The sequence below is a fragment of the Manacus candei genome, unplaced genomic scaffold, assembly GCF_025592945.1.
Source record: "Manacus candei isolate 608988 ecotype Guabito, Panama unplaced genomic scaffold, ASM2559294v1 h1tg000049l, whole genome shotgun sequence".
NCBI classification, from domain to species: domain Eukaryota; kingdom Metazoa; phylum Chordata; class Aves; order Passeriformes; family Pipridae; genus Manacus; species Manacus candei.
In genome coordinates, this window is record NW_026138097.1 from 17377129 (window position 1) to 17389864 (window position 12736).

A 12736-nucleotide genomic window follows, 5' to 3' on the forward strand; every position below is an offset into this window, starting at 1 on the left:
CCATTCTTAAAGAGTAACCTCCACATCAAACTGCAGGTTGTTTATTCTGGAGTGGGCACATCATCAGCTCTTATTGAAGGCATTTCAGTGCAGAAAAATGTCTTGGGTTTTGATGAAGGAAAAGAGAGAATGTGGGCATGATTTTATTACTTAGGCACTGGGGTGACCTTGGAACATCAAGGCTCCAGTCTTTGTGTCAAGCATTGCTGAAAACTTTAACATGCAGCAGCAGTTGCGTGCATACACAGCTCCTGCTGTGCTGTAGAAGAAACGCCCATGCTTTATTTACCTAAGATTAGGCTTCAACTGGGTGAAAGATTTTAAGGTAGCAGTAGCTCATTTTTGCCTGTCATTTATGTGATTTTAAACCTGTATTTTTTAATTTATTATTAATTTTTGTTAAATATCTGGCCTAGAAAGAAAATAATTTGTTTTGTCACAGTTCCCTCTGAGAACTAATTCATACCTACTACAGGGAAACACAGTTAGCATTAACTGAAGGAAAAGAGAAAGTTCTCATAAGCAGGAAATTGTGGTTTGTGTCAAGGTAAACACTTAAACTGTAAATTCAACTAAGCAACTGTCCCTGGAAATCACAAGCAAGTGTCCTTAATTTAGGAATTTTCTTTGGATATTAACCTTACCTTTTTCAATTTTTTTTTATGATATGCTTTAGTTCCCAGGTCAGATGATTCTATTGCTATGGTTCCAGTGGTGTTGTACTAGATGTCTTCTGTAGGCTTGGAGTTTGGTCAGATGAATTAACCTTACATGACAAAGGAAGCCTGAGATATGAAAAATAAAGGCAAACAAAGCACCCAAGAAAATAGGAAGTATGAGAAAGGCAGCAAAGTAGCCCTATCAAGATGATAATCCATTATAGAGAGATTTATAGCCAAATGGGAGTCAAAAGTTTGCTGTGGGCCTAGGTGGTTTTCTAAGGCAAAAACATGCCAAGTACTGATCAAAAAAATCCATCCCCTCTCTTCAGTGCTAGTGGAAGGAGACCCACTGCTTGGCTTACGGCAGACATCTGGCAGCACTAGGTGATTACAGGGAGATGAATGCTGTCCTCCCCTCTTAGAGTACTTGGACTCCCACAGCCTTTCAAGCCATAGCTATTGTTGGGAGTATGTAAAAGGTTATCTGAATACCTAAAGCCAACTAAGTGCTTTTTTTTACATTCTCTTCTAATATCTTGCAAGCGTTGAAATAAAAATTATGAGTCGATTATAGGAGAAAGATAAGAAAATCAGGCTTGTTGCTTCAAGCTGGCAATGAAATGAGTCATAAACACAATCAAAATCATTATAGATGCCACTGTAAAGTACAAACACATACAGCACTTAGGTTAATTGATTTCTTCAGCAAGTGAACTAAATGAACATTTGCCCCCCCCAGCCCCCCACTTTATCAGATGATACAGCACACAATTCTGTGATCCATAATAGCTGTTAAATAAATGCCTGTGGAAATGCTAATATCATACATATGTGTGTGTGTGCATTTTCTTCATATAAATTACATACTATGGGTTAGAGTGCAAGGTACAGTAGTCTATCTTGGAAAAGAAATTAATTAGAATATAACTGTTCAGGAATTATTTTAATTTTTCATATGCCTTTTCCTAGGATTAATACGAAGTTTATTGTACACATTGTTCTGGGTGGTGTAGTATATTGAGGTTTTACGATACCCTGGATACAAAGGATATTCGTTGTGCCCTCTTACGCCCAGTTCAAAGTCTTGTTTTTATAGCAGAAGCGAAGCCTCCACCAAGGACGAGTTTTTAATCCTTAGTGCAAGTTCTGTTCTAGATGAAATGTTTTAAGAACCTTTGTTGCCAGTCATAATAATCAGGAAGGAAAAACTATGCTAACAAATTGTTAGTGTAAGAGAAATCCTGTTTAAGATCAGTTTTCTGTGACTTTTGCAGAGAACACAGGCACTCGGAGAACAGTTGTAAGCAATGAGCACTGTGGTTCTGCACTGACAAGGAAGAAAAAAAGAGATACTGAGAAGTGATATCCAACAGAAAATATATTTGTATTGGTCTGTATCCCTGTATTTGTCACAATAACCCTGTAGCTATTTTTAGCCCCATTTTGTCAGATAATAAAGGTGACAGTCACTCTTATATTGCTCTATCACCTTAGAGCAGAAAAGTCGACAGGCTTGTGCAACAGGAAGGAAGGAAGGAAGCAGGAGGACTGTGTGACTAACAGCCTCTCACTGTGACCTGTTTTCTTTGCAGCCTCCCTGTATGGCAATGAGTAACAGAAATTGAAAATGGTAACCTCTGGGTCCATAATATAGTCTCTAAATCAAAAGCAAACCATGAACAGGCATAGTGTCCCAGGAAACAATCAGTTGTTCATCTTATTTTTAACCCTTGTGATGTTAAAATATTTAACACTATGAAAGTATATAAATGAAATATCTATATAAGGCTTTTATCTGTTTGAAACTTAATTGCAGTTTCTGCTAGTAGATTTTTACCGGGAAGTGAGTTCATTCAAATACAAATTTGTTACTTTCAAATTGTTAATATCTTCTGTACTTTCTGATTGACTAGCTTGGCCTGAGATACTCTCTCAAACAGAGGCTGAAATTTCAAATCTGACTATGAACTCAGTCTTTGTGTGTAAAGCACGTCAGCCCTAGGATTTGTCTTCACATCTGAAAAACGAGAATCTTTGCTAAAGATGACTGTCTTTCTTTGCCCCATTTGTGCACTCTCCCTCAACTTCATGTGGAATTTTTCATGTAAATATAGAGTGGTACTTAAACAGGTAATAAATAAGCAGTTTGATTTCAGGGCAAGGCACTTTATGGAGTATTTGAACTGATAGTGACGATATCACAGTATTAGTTGTGATATTAAAAAACTTGAATATATCTGAGCATAGTATATATATATATATATATATATATATATATATATATATATATCTCTGAGAAGGTACTTTAAAATCTGCTGATATTCTACAGCTCTACCTATTTGATTTTGAACTCTAGTTCCAAACAGGATTTTAAAGGTTTGTTTTTTTTTTTTCAGGGGAGAGGTGGAGAAGGGAGTAAGTAGATTTTCTATGCCAGTAATTCTTCCCTGAGATGAAAAAAAAACTTGGACGACCTCTTTCTACAGTCACTACACATCAAAGTTACTTTCCATCCCTAATGTAAGATTTACATTCGTCACTATGGAGAAAAAATAATATATCATGTTGGCATTCTGTTTCCATATTCAAGTTCATACTTCTTTAGATTTGAAAAGTGATACTGGAAAGGAGCCCAACTGCTGGCTGAAGTCTGCTGTGGTGGGGTATAACATAATTCTATACAGCTGATCCACTGTAGTGAGGCAGCACCAGGTACATAAGGTGCTGCCTCTGGTAAGTGCAGTGTGACATAATGTATTTCAAAAGCAACTAATTTCAGATATTCTTTCCAAAGGAATTCTTACAGGTTCCTCTTACATGCCAGAGTACTTGTCTGAAACATCTGCTGACAGGTCCCTCTGTGCACCTACAAACCACGTGGGGAGAAAGCCAGGAAAATGAAGAGGGAGCACTTGCTTGCTCAAGGTGCCGTGACTTCATCCTGGCAAGGTTTGTTATGGGATGTATGCATGACAGTAACTTGGCGATTGCTTTCCAGGTACTGTTGAGCCTTTCATTGACTTGGAATCAAGCTGTAATATGGGATTCAAGTCCTGTATGGGAACATATCATCCTGTGATCTGAATGCTAGCCATCAAGGTAAAAGATTAATAAAAGGAAAATTGTTTTAACACACTCAGGCTCAAAATTAACAACCTGGCATTGCAAATAGTGTGCAAGTCAGGGATGATTGGCTTCAAAACAAATCCAACTACTTAGCTTGTGTTCAGAAGAATAGCTTTATGCAGAGGACATAAGGCTCCTCTGAATGTCTGCAAAAAAAAAAAAAAAAAAAAAAGAAAAAAAAGACTTTCTAAGGCTTTAACAGGAGCAAAGAAATGTTTCATTGTCTTTAGTGCCCTGACACTAACTCATTCAGCCAGCGATGAGCAACAGAAAAGGCAGGACGGCGCTTGGCCTGCCGAAGTCCAGATGAGGGTGCTGGAGAGCTGAGAACAGCACCGTGAAGCGCCTTAAACTCCTCGAGCCGCGCGGAGCAGTAGATCCACCCTCATACCATTGTGTTTTCTCCTCTATCGGTGAAGATGCAAAACAAATAGGGAATTAATAAAAATCTTTCTTATATTTGCCAGATACTTATGTATGTGGATACTCGTCCTACACATACTCTCTTCCAAATTTATTTCGTGACTCTTTTTCATTGCTTTCTTTCTGCGTGGCTCTGCTGAGCAGCTATTTTATCCTTTCTTGGTCTATTTTACATGTCAGATAAAGAAACTTGATATCCTGAGTTTCACCTGTACGTTTAACTGTTTACTCATAGAACAGATATTGTCATAAAAAATGAATAATAATAATTTATATTTGAAGGATAGGCAAACTGATGCTTAGAGACTAAGAGAGAGTCAGCAAAAAGATATAACCACTTCCAGTCTGCCTATGTGCAAAATTTAAGCCCTTTAAACTGTTGTGTTGGCCAATTTGCTATGCTTAAAATCCACCAGGATAAAATTTTCTGACTTCGGCTTTGACATGGAGTTTTTTAGGTGATGATTTTGTAGCACGAAACACAGGGACGTCCCAGGAGCTAGAGCTAAGATCCAAACTTCTCTCTGCAGTAACAGGGCCAGCCAGCAGGCTACAGCCGAGTGGTGTGAGAGCTGCTGCTGCCTCAGCTCTCTGCAGCTTGGAGTCTCTTCAGCATGGAGGTTCCCTGCCTTCCCCCCATCCTCACCTCCTGCTCTTCTGCAGTATCAGGGGGTTTGGTGGCTGAAGTGTCCTGAAGCATGAAATCTGTGATTGAATCCTCTCCAGGGCGACAGGGTTTCAATTCCAGTCTTAATCATTGGGCTGTAATATAGAAAGAGAAAAATTAAAAAATTGGCACGTGCGTCTTTGGGAAAAGATATATGCCAGCTTCTAGGTATGGGAGTGGAGGGCTGTGGATAGCATTTCACCAGGGATGTGCCAAAATGGCTGGGGAAGCAGATGATTCAAGACATATTCCTGATATTACTTGCTTTTGCATTGCTGTTGGCTAGCTGCAGGTAATCTGCCTTTCTGTGGCCCTGTGACTCCCAGGCCTGATGCCTCTATGCCCAGATGTCTGTGTTGGCTCTTCTCTGTGAACTACCCCTCTCTGAATGTAGGCTGCACCCAGCAAATGGGGCTGTCCTGGGTGGCAGCTGGGGTTTGTTAGTGACCCCCTGGAAAATTACTGTTTGTATCTCAGCCTCTCAAACCCAACCTAAGTGCTGCCATGGACTGCTTGTGACTGCAGCAGGCCTGGGCTGTGGTCCTCTTGGATAGATACTAGCTTTTATGATATTAATATATAATGTAGGCCTTTACAGGACTGGAGCATTACTATATCTGACAGCCACTCCTCCTCTCTCAGGATTCCAGTCATCAGAGGTGTGAAAGAGTAGTCTTCACAGAGATGTAACCACTGCCCAAATATGCCTCCTCTCCGTGCACAGAAAGGAGGTGTTCTTCCAGTACACTTGCAGAACCTGGCTTGGTAAGCTGCCCTGAAAGGTGGCCTATTACAGTTTTACAGAGCAAACAATACAAGTTTTCAACAAATGGCAGAGTTGAGGTACCTTAGAGTGATGTAAAATTACATATTCATACAAGTTGTCAATTCAATCATTTGCATGTACTTAGTGTTTACTCTTTGAGAGTTCTGGTTTGATAAATACTAAGTTTGTTGCTATAATGTGAACTAAGATCACCTCAGGGTGCCCACTACTTTAGATTGCGTCTAGCTTGGTCTGCATGACATAGTTGGCAAAGACTAGTGTATGGCTCAGAGGGATCTGTCCCATGCACCAAGTGGCATTAATCATATGCATACTTTTCTTTTTTTTTTTAATTTTTCACATAGCTGCAGGGTATCTCCATTTGCTCCCAGACCTTCTTCACTAAAGGCAAAAGCACACACTTACTTCCCTGTAGCCCCCTAACTAGTCATGCAGCTGCCACAGCGCCATCACATTTTAGAATTACTTCCTTACTGTACATCTGTGCTGCCCGACCCTTTCCCCTCCCCCTTTCTTCTTTGCTACCTGCAGCACTGCAAACCCCAAGAGCAATGAGCAGAGCTGAGAAATCCCCCAAACTCAGTTATCCGTGCAGCTACTCAGCACAGCTCTCACAGCACTCAACATGTGCATTGCTTCCCCCACTGGGTTTTTTGACCTTTTCTGTGGCCTATTGTCATTTAGCATCCTGTGTCACACCACCTCACAAGCCCAAATAGTTTGTTCTGGGATTAATTGCTGTGGTTCAGGGCCTCAACCTGATGAGCAATGTAGCAGCCGCTATGCAGCAGTCAAAGCCAACAACAAAACCCTAAGTAGAAAATTAAAAGAGAGATAAGCTCCTTTCCCTCTCCTCTCTCTGCAAACTCAAACACTCAACCTAAAGGATTCTCCATACATTTTTGGATAAAGAAGCATCATGGTCTTCTTTTTTTTCCCTTTTAATTGCTCTGTCCCATAACAGAATCCCTCACTATTGCAGTTTTACCTTGTGGGAAGATAACATGGCAAGATATGTTTCATTTCTTCCCCCTCTCCAACCCCTGCAAGGGAAGCAGAATTGTACCTGGAAAATTATGCATTTGTGTTTGTAATAATGAACATAATTATGAAAAATTATTTTGGTATCAAGGTAGGACAGTCAGGGGGATCATTGCAGGACTGGGAAGCAAGAACACTTCATGTCTGCCACTGACAATCTTCTTGGCCAGGGGAAAGTTCCACAGACTCCTGTCTTGAACATTCATTCACTTAAGTTAATTTATCTTGATTCTTGGATGCCTGTCTTGAAACAGATAGGATGGATGTGCCAAATGACCATGAAGTGCCTGTCCCAGCACATTTCTTAGACACCCCTTGTCAGTAGGCAGTTGTTGAAAGTGAGCTCAGGTTGAGCACCTAGAAACAGAAGGGCTACTTTTGAAAAAAAGGCTTTAAGGCAATAGTGTTATGAAAATACTGACTATCATGAATGCTTATTTCAAAAGGTAGGCTAATACCCAAGATGAGTCTTTCAGGAGAGTGAGGTGAGGAAGGGCACCTCCCCTGCTGCTGCTATCACTTTGGGGAATCACCATCCACAAGGCTGACAACATTGTGCCACTCTGCTTGAGAAGGGCCCAAGGGTGACAAAGCTTGATGCTCCCAGATCAAGAATACTTTTGCTGTGACTGAATGTTGCTCCACAGCACAGCTATGAATTATGATGGTGGTTTAGAATTGATCTTAGGAGGTCTTGCTGCCATATAATAGGGTGATCTCTTCAACAGTTTTTTTAACTGGAAGAAAGGATATAAAAAATTAAACATAAATAGAAACATGAGAGAAATGGAAACAGGAACATGCACTATGTGTTCCTGGGCTGTGTAAATGAGTCATAGGATTGAGTTTAAAAAAATAATAAGGTAATAGAAACCTCTGTGGATAACTAGTCATCTGCTTTATTAGTGGTATGACAGGATTTGAGCAGGAACATTTAACCTGGGACTAACAGAAACCAATTTCTTCCCTTTTCTGTTTGCCTGTCAAAACATTTGACCAAGATGTATCTATGCTGCTCTCCTTCAAACATCGATATTTCATGGCAGACTTCAATCTTCTTACTTCATCTGTAGTAGTACACAGTACTACTTATATGTAGACTTGCAGATAATTAAGTACCTACCATGATGGGTTATGGATCACACTCGGATTCTTCTGGCCATTGCTCTAACAAAAATCATAGAACAAGCACTGAACTGCCTGCATAACCTTGTAGGTGTCAGTGGTTAAGCTGCAGAGGCATTTAGTCAAACCATTCTCCCTGGCAATACATTCCGAAGCATAGCACTGTTTTCAGGCCTGCTGGAAACATGCCAGGTTTTTGCTGAGCCTTACATGTGCTGGGGCATGAGTTTGAATAAGGCTGTGTGAATATATTGCCTGCAGTGTTAACTAACTGTAATGGTTTCATCCCTTGTGATGTAGTGACTCATTTCTTTGTGTGCATGCACATGGCAGGTAATGCTCCTAAAGCTGTTCTTATGGTTTCTGATGTGGGTTGATACTTGACTTGCTAATGCCCATGTCCTCTCTTCATGACATTGCTTCTGGAAAGTATTGTTCTCTAAGACAAATTTCAATTTCATTTTGATTACCATATCCAGTCTCCTTGCTTGACTTGCCACCCTAGAGCAGTATAAAACCTAAAATCATTCTTTCACTATGTTGAAAGGTCTCTGGAGAAGAATGACATCTTAATAGTTCTCTGTGTATTCCATAGCATTGATTATTTGCTTTCCCACTTCCACAATACAGCAGTATTTTGGAAAACTACATACTTACAATTACATACTGGGATTCATATAAAAATTATGAAAATACCATAACAGATGTGGGAATGCCTGTTTGTGTCTCCAAGATCTATGTTTGCAAGCACCTTGCTGACAAATTCTTTTGTGTCCGTATCATCTTCCCTCAGCATCACCTGCTGTTTGCCTTCCCCTAAACCCCGCTGAGATCTCTCCCAGGGGTGGAGAATCTGTGTGACGAGAAGGAAACGGCAGTGGTCTAGCCAGATGTCAAACACACATCACTTTTTCCTGGCCCCCAGCAGAACTCACAGGCGAGGAGTGTGCAGAAGACTAGTTTAGGCTGAAAGTGTATTGCGCAACACACCTAACCCCTCTGCACTAAGGGACAGAGAGGCCTGTGGTGTAAAGGGGAAGATGGCTCAGAGCCAGCAGCATCTAGCAGAAATCATGTTGCAGCACTGCTGCCATGTCTGAGAGACACTGCTTAAGAATGTTTCCTCTGGCTTCTTCTGGAGTTAGAAAGACATACGCAAAGCCAAGCGTTGAGCTACAGCATGTGTGTATTCGGGCTTTGGGCTTTAAAGTCTAACTCTGTTTGTTTACAGATCCCAAGATTGTGCAATATCATGCGCCAAATGTTATTAATAATTTTGGTTCTTAAAGTGTGGGGGTGTGGAGAGAAATGATTGTATGTTAGTGATGTCACACAATGTGAAAGAAGAGAAAGTGAGCCTTTGTTTCTCTGTATGTGTGGTATTCCAAATAGAGCAACCTTTGCTTCATTCAGAGATAGAACAGGACTAACAGGAAAACAGCTGTTGGCATGAAAACCAAGAACAAGCCTGCAGTAAGACCCAGAATCAAAACTAAATAACTTGCATGAAACTAAGACTGTGAGTTTTAGATGTAAATCTTCACTATTGGTGATAAATGAAATCATTGTTTTGTCAACAGAAGGTCTCACCCTAACTTGGGTATGAGTTTTTCCCTTACTCTTAAAATCTGTGGAGTACAAGGTTTAAGATGAGTTACCTTATGAAACATCAGCTTTTACTCTTTGATAGCCTGTGTTTTTAAAGCCAATGCATGCAGTCCAGGATACCATTTCTGTTACGGACATAAATATCTTAAATTTTACTGGCAATATTTTCACTGTCAGAAGTCTTCATATAGTTTAAGAGGTCCTAGGTTAGCATTAATTAAAATAGCTATGCAACAGTGTACATAATTACTGCAGACAGTCTAAGTACAGCTGCAGTCATAGACACTTCCTCTATAAAAGAGAAGCCAAAAGATTTTTTCCAATTTTTCATGAAGTTATATTTCAGTGTCTGTATTCCAAAACTCTATCCCAGAAATTAAGCTATGTTCAGAAAAAGTCTTACATCTTTATCTCATCTTTATAGTCTAAAAGATGGAAAGATGAACTGAATTTATTGAGATTTGAACCACCTCTGTCACTAAATCTAACATGAACCCAGTGACAGAACTTCAGTGGACATACCTTGCCAATAGCTGCCTCTGTAGAATTTGATCCACGGGACAGGCTAATTTAATATTCCTAATAAACAATCTTAAGACTCCTGGTAGTTGTCTCTATTACAAAAGAAACAGATCCAAGACATCTTAGAACCTCCATCATCACTTTTATGGAGGAACTGTTGCAGAGGAGTTAGGCTCAGCTCTGTTGTATAGTGTTACAGTGTCTTTTCCATGTAACTACTAGGTAGAAAAAGAAGCCTACAGCAACAAGCTTTTCAAAGTACCCAACTTAATACTGAACCTTTAATACTGAGTTTGAAAATCTGATATAGTGAATAATTTGCATCAAACTGCATCTTGATTCTGTAACTTCTCACTGTACAATGCTGGCCTGCAAGAGCTCATAAAAAAGGAGAAGTTGTTTAAAAGTCCTATTCTTCCTTCCTTCCTTACTTCCTCTGTGGGGCTGCTGCTGTAGTATCTAAGTCCTGCTGCATACTTTGGGATTTGTTTGACTTTATATTTGCCTTGCTGAAGGACTCTGAAGAGGAGACTTTGAGCTTGATCAGAAAATGCAACAAAAATGGTGGACGATGCATGAAGTGGTTAAAATGGGACAGATCCTGAGGAGTCTGACAGTGATGTGGAGGCTGCTCCCAATGTAATAGTAGTGTGGTATCTTAGCATGTATATTGTACAAGCTTTTGAAAATGAAGCTGTAAAAGAAAGCAAAGGGACCACATACATAATGAAATTACATTATGAGTAACAAAAGTACCACCTAGCCTGTGGGCCTCCCTTTCTCCAAGATCTGTTTGAGCCTTCATTTCCTTGTATCTGTATTCTGTGATTGGGCATTGTTTCATTTCCATGCCTGTTCAGAAAACTCTTCCCTTGTTGGCATCTCAGAATGAGATGTGAGTAGTGCCACTATGTTCACTGTGGTGAATTACCAAGGCAACATGTTGGCCAGGACCAGCCCAGGGCCAGTACTTGCACAAGGATATCAAGGCTGGGTAGAGGTAGACAAGGATGGAACAACTGGGAGATGAGATATGGTGGAGCTTAGGAAAGCCTTCAGGTGCTCCTGGGGCAACAGGAGAATGGTGGAAGCAATTGCTTCTGTTGCCCTGATGATTGCTGCCACCTTGAGTACACCCATCCCTTCATCAGTAACCCACCTTGCTTTCTGGGGCTTTGAATAAGACAAAATTGGCCATTTGGATATCCTTCCTAAATCTTATGCATAACATCTTTTCCTTTAGTTCTTCAGAAATTGAGTGAAGCTGTACAGTTCTCATTTTACTCTTCTTATATTCCCTACCAGTGCTCCCTGGGCCCAACATGGTCCCAGCAATGGGATTCTGTGTCAGCTCTTCCAGCAGGCAGTGGGACTGACTACACTTGTACTGTGATTTTGAGTTTCATTCCTAAGAAAATACTAAGATCCATAATTTTACATCAAAAATCTGAACAACCACATCATGCTGTCTGCACCAATTTTACTGCCTTCTTCTTGTCCTATTGCTTTAGAAGAGCTTTGTATGAAGACAGAGGTATTTCCTAGCAAAGGAGTGAGACTCAAGTTTACTGATGAGTGTAAAGTCTGGCTGTCTTGAAACATGAGCACTGGGTTGGAATGGCTGAGTTCTGAGAAAAGAGGGTAAAAGCTAAAAAGTTAATCTCTTATGAAATTAATTTATGATTTGAAGGAATCTAGAAGTGCGTAGGGAGAAAAAAATGGGATGAAGCCTAAAACAAAATTCCAGTAATTTATTTTGAAACCAAATTAAAAAAAAATTATTAGAACCGCACCATGTCCCTTTATTAAAGGCTAGCACTATCTTCTAGTGAATTTTCTAATTGTCCTTTAAAAAAATTAAACCAGTATGATTTCCTTTCTTTCTTGAGTTCAACTTGCTTTTGACTGTTAAGAGAACAAAATCTGATAAGGATGTTTTGCATGAAGTTATAATGTATTGCTGATATGTTATAATTTATACAAATTGAACTTCCGCCAATCACTTCTGCGCTCACAGTAAAAAATTGAGTCTTGACTTCAAAGACAGATTAGAACTTGAATAGTGGTGTACTGATGGGCTGCCTTTTGTGGGTGTTTGTTTGTTTGTTTGTTTACATGGATGCGGTGTGCTAAGAAATCTATTCATTGAACTTTCTGTAATTCATTCAACTTACATGTCAAGAGTCTGATTTGTAGGGGCTGCTCTAGTCACCTTCAGACCTCATTGGAAAGTTGCTATGACAGAGGAGCTAGGGATTTCCCCATCAAGGGAAGTCCCCACTCGATGGTGAAGCAAATCTATACCCTTAAAGATACCTTTTGGTTAGAGGCATATGAAAAAGTTTGTCCTCTGGCATATTGGCTCCAGGAGAATCATTATCCCTCCCATTCTACCTGTGTATTTAGGGAACTGGGTGTGTTACAGCAGTTACAGGAGGCACCTTTGCTTGCCTTGTTGCTTCAGTTGTGTGCTAGGCATAGCTTATTCATACCCAAATCTCCAATGAGTTAGTATGTAAGATTAAAACCAGTACATCTACAGCCACATAAATTTGGCTTCATTTTCTGTGATCTTCTTTTCCTTTTAGTCACCAAATATATGTGCATATGCCTATACTTATGTGAAAAGCATGTACTCTCATAAGTAATAAAAGTAAAGGACAGAATATAAGGCCTGCACAAAAGCACAGAATCCTATTTTTTTTCCCGATGTAGAATTGGTTTCTAAATATTTACATTTAACTAACACAATAAAGATGACGTAGCCATTTCCCC

General features: G+C 39.9%; 1 long non-coding RNA gene across 3 annotated transcripts in view; it reads left to right on the forward strand.

The window, feature by feature from the left end:
* Positions 1-12736, forward strand: part of LOC127476326 (uncharacterized) — an 85874-nt gene that overhangs the window by 53809 nt on the left and 19329 nt on the right. The window lies entirely within an intron of this gene.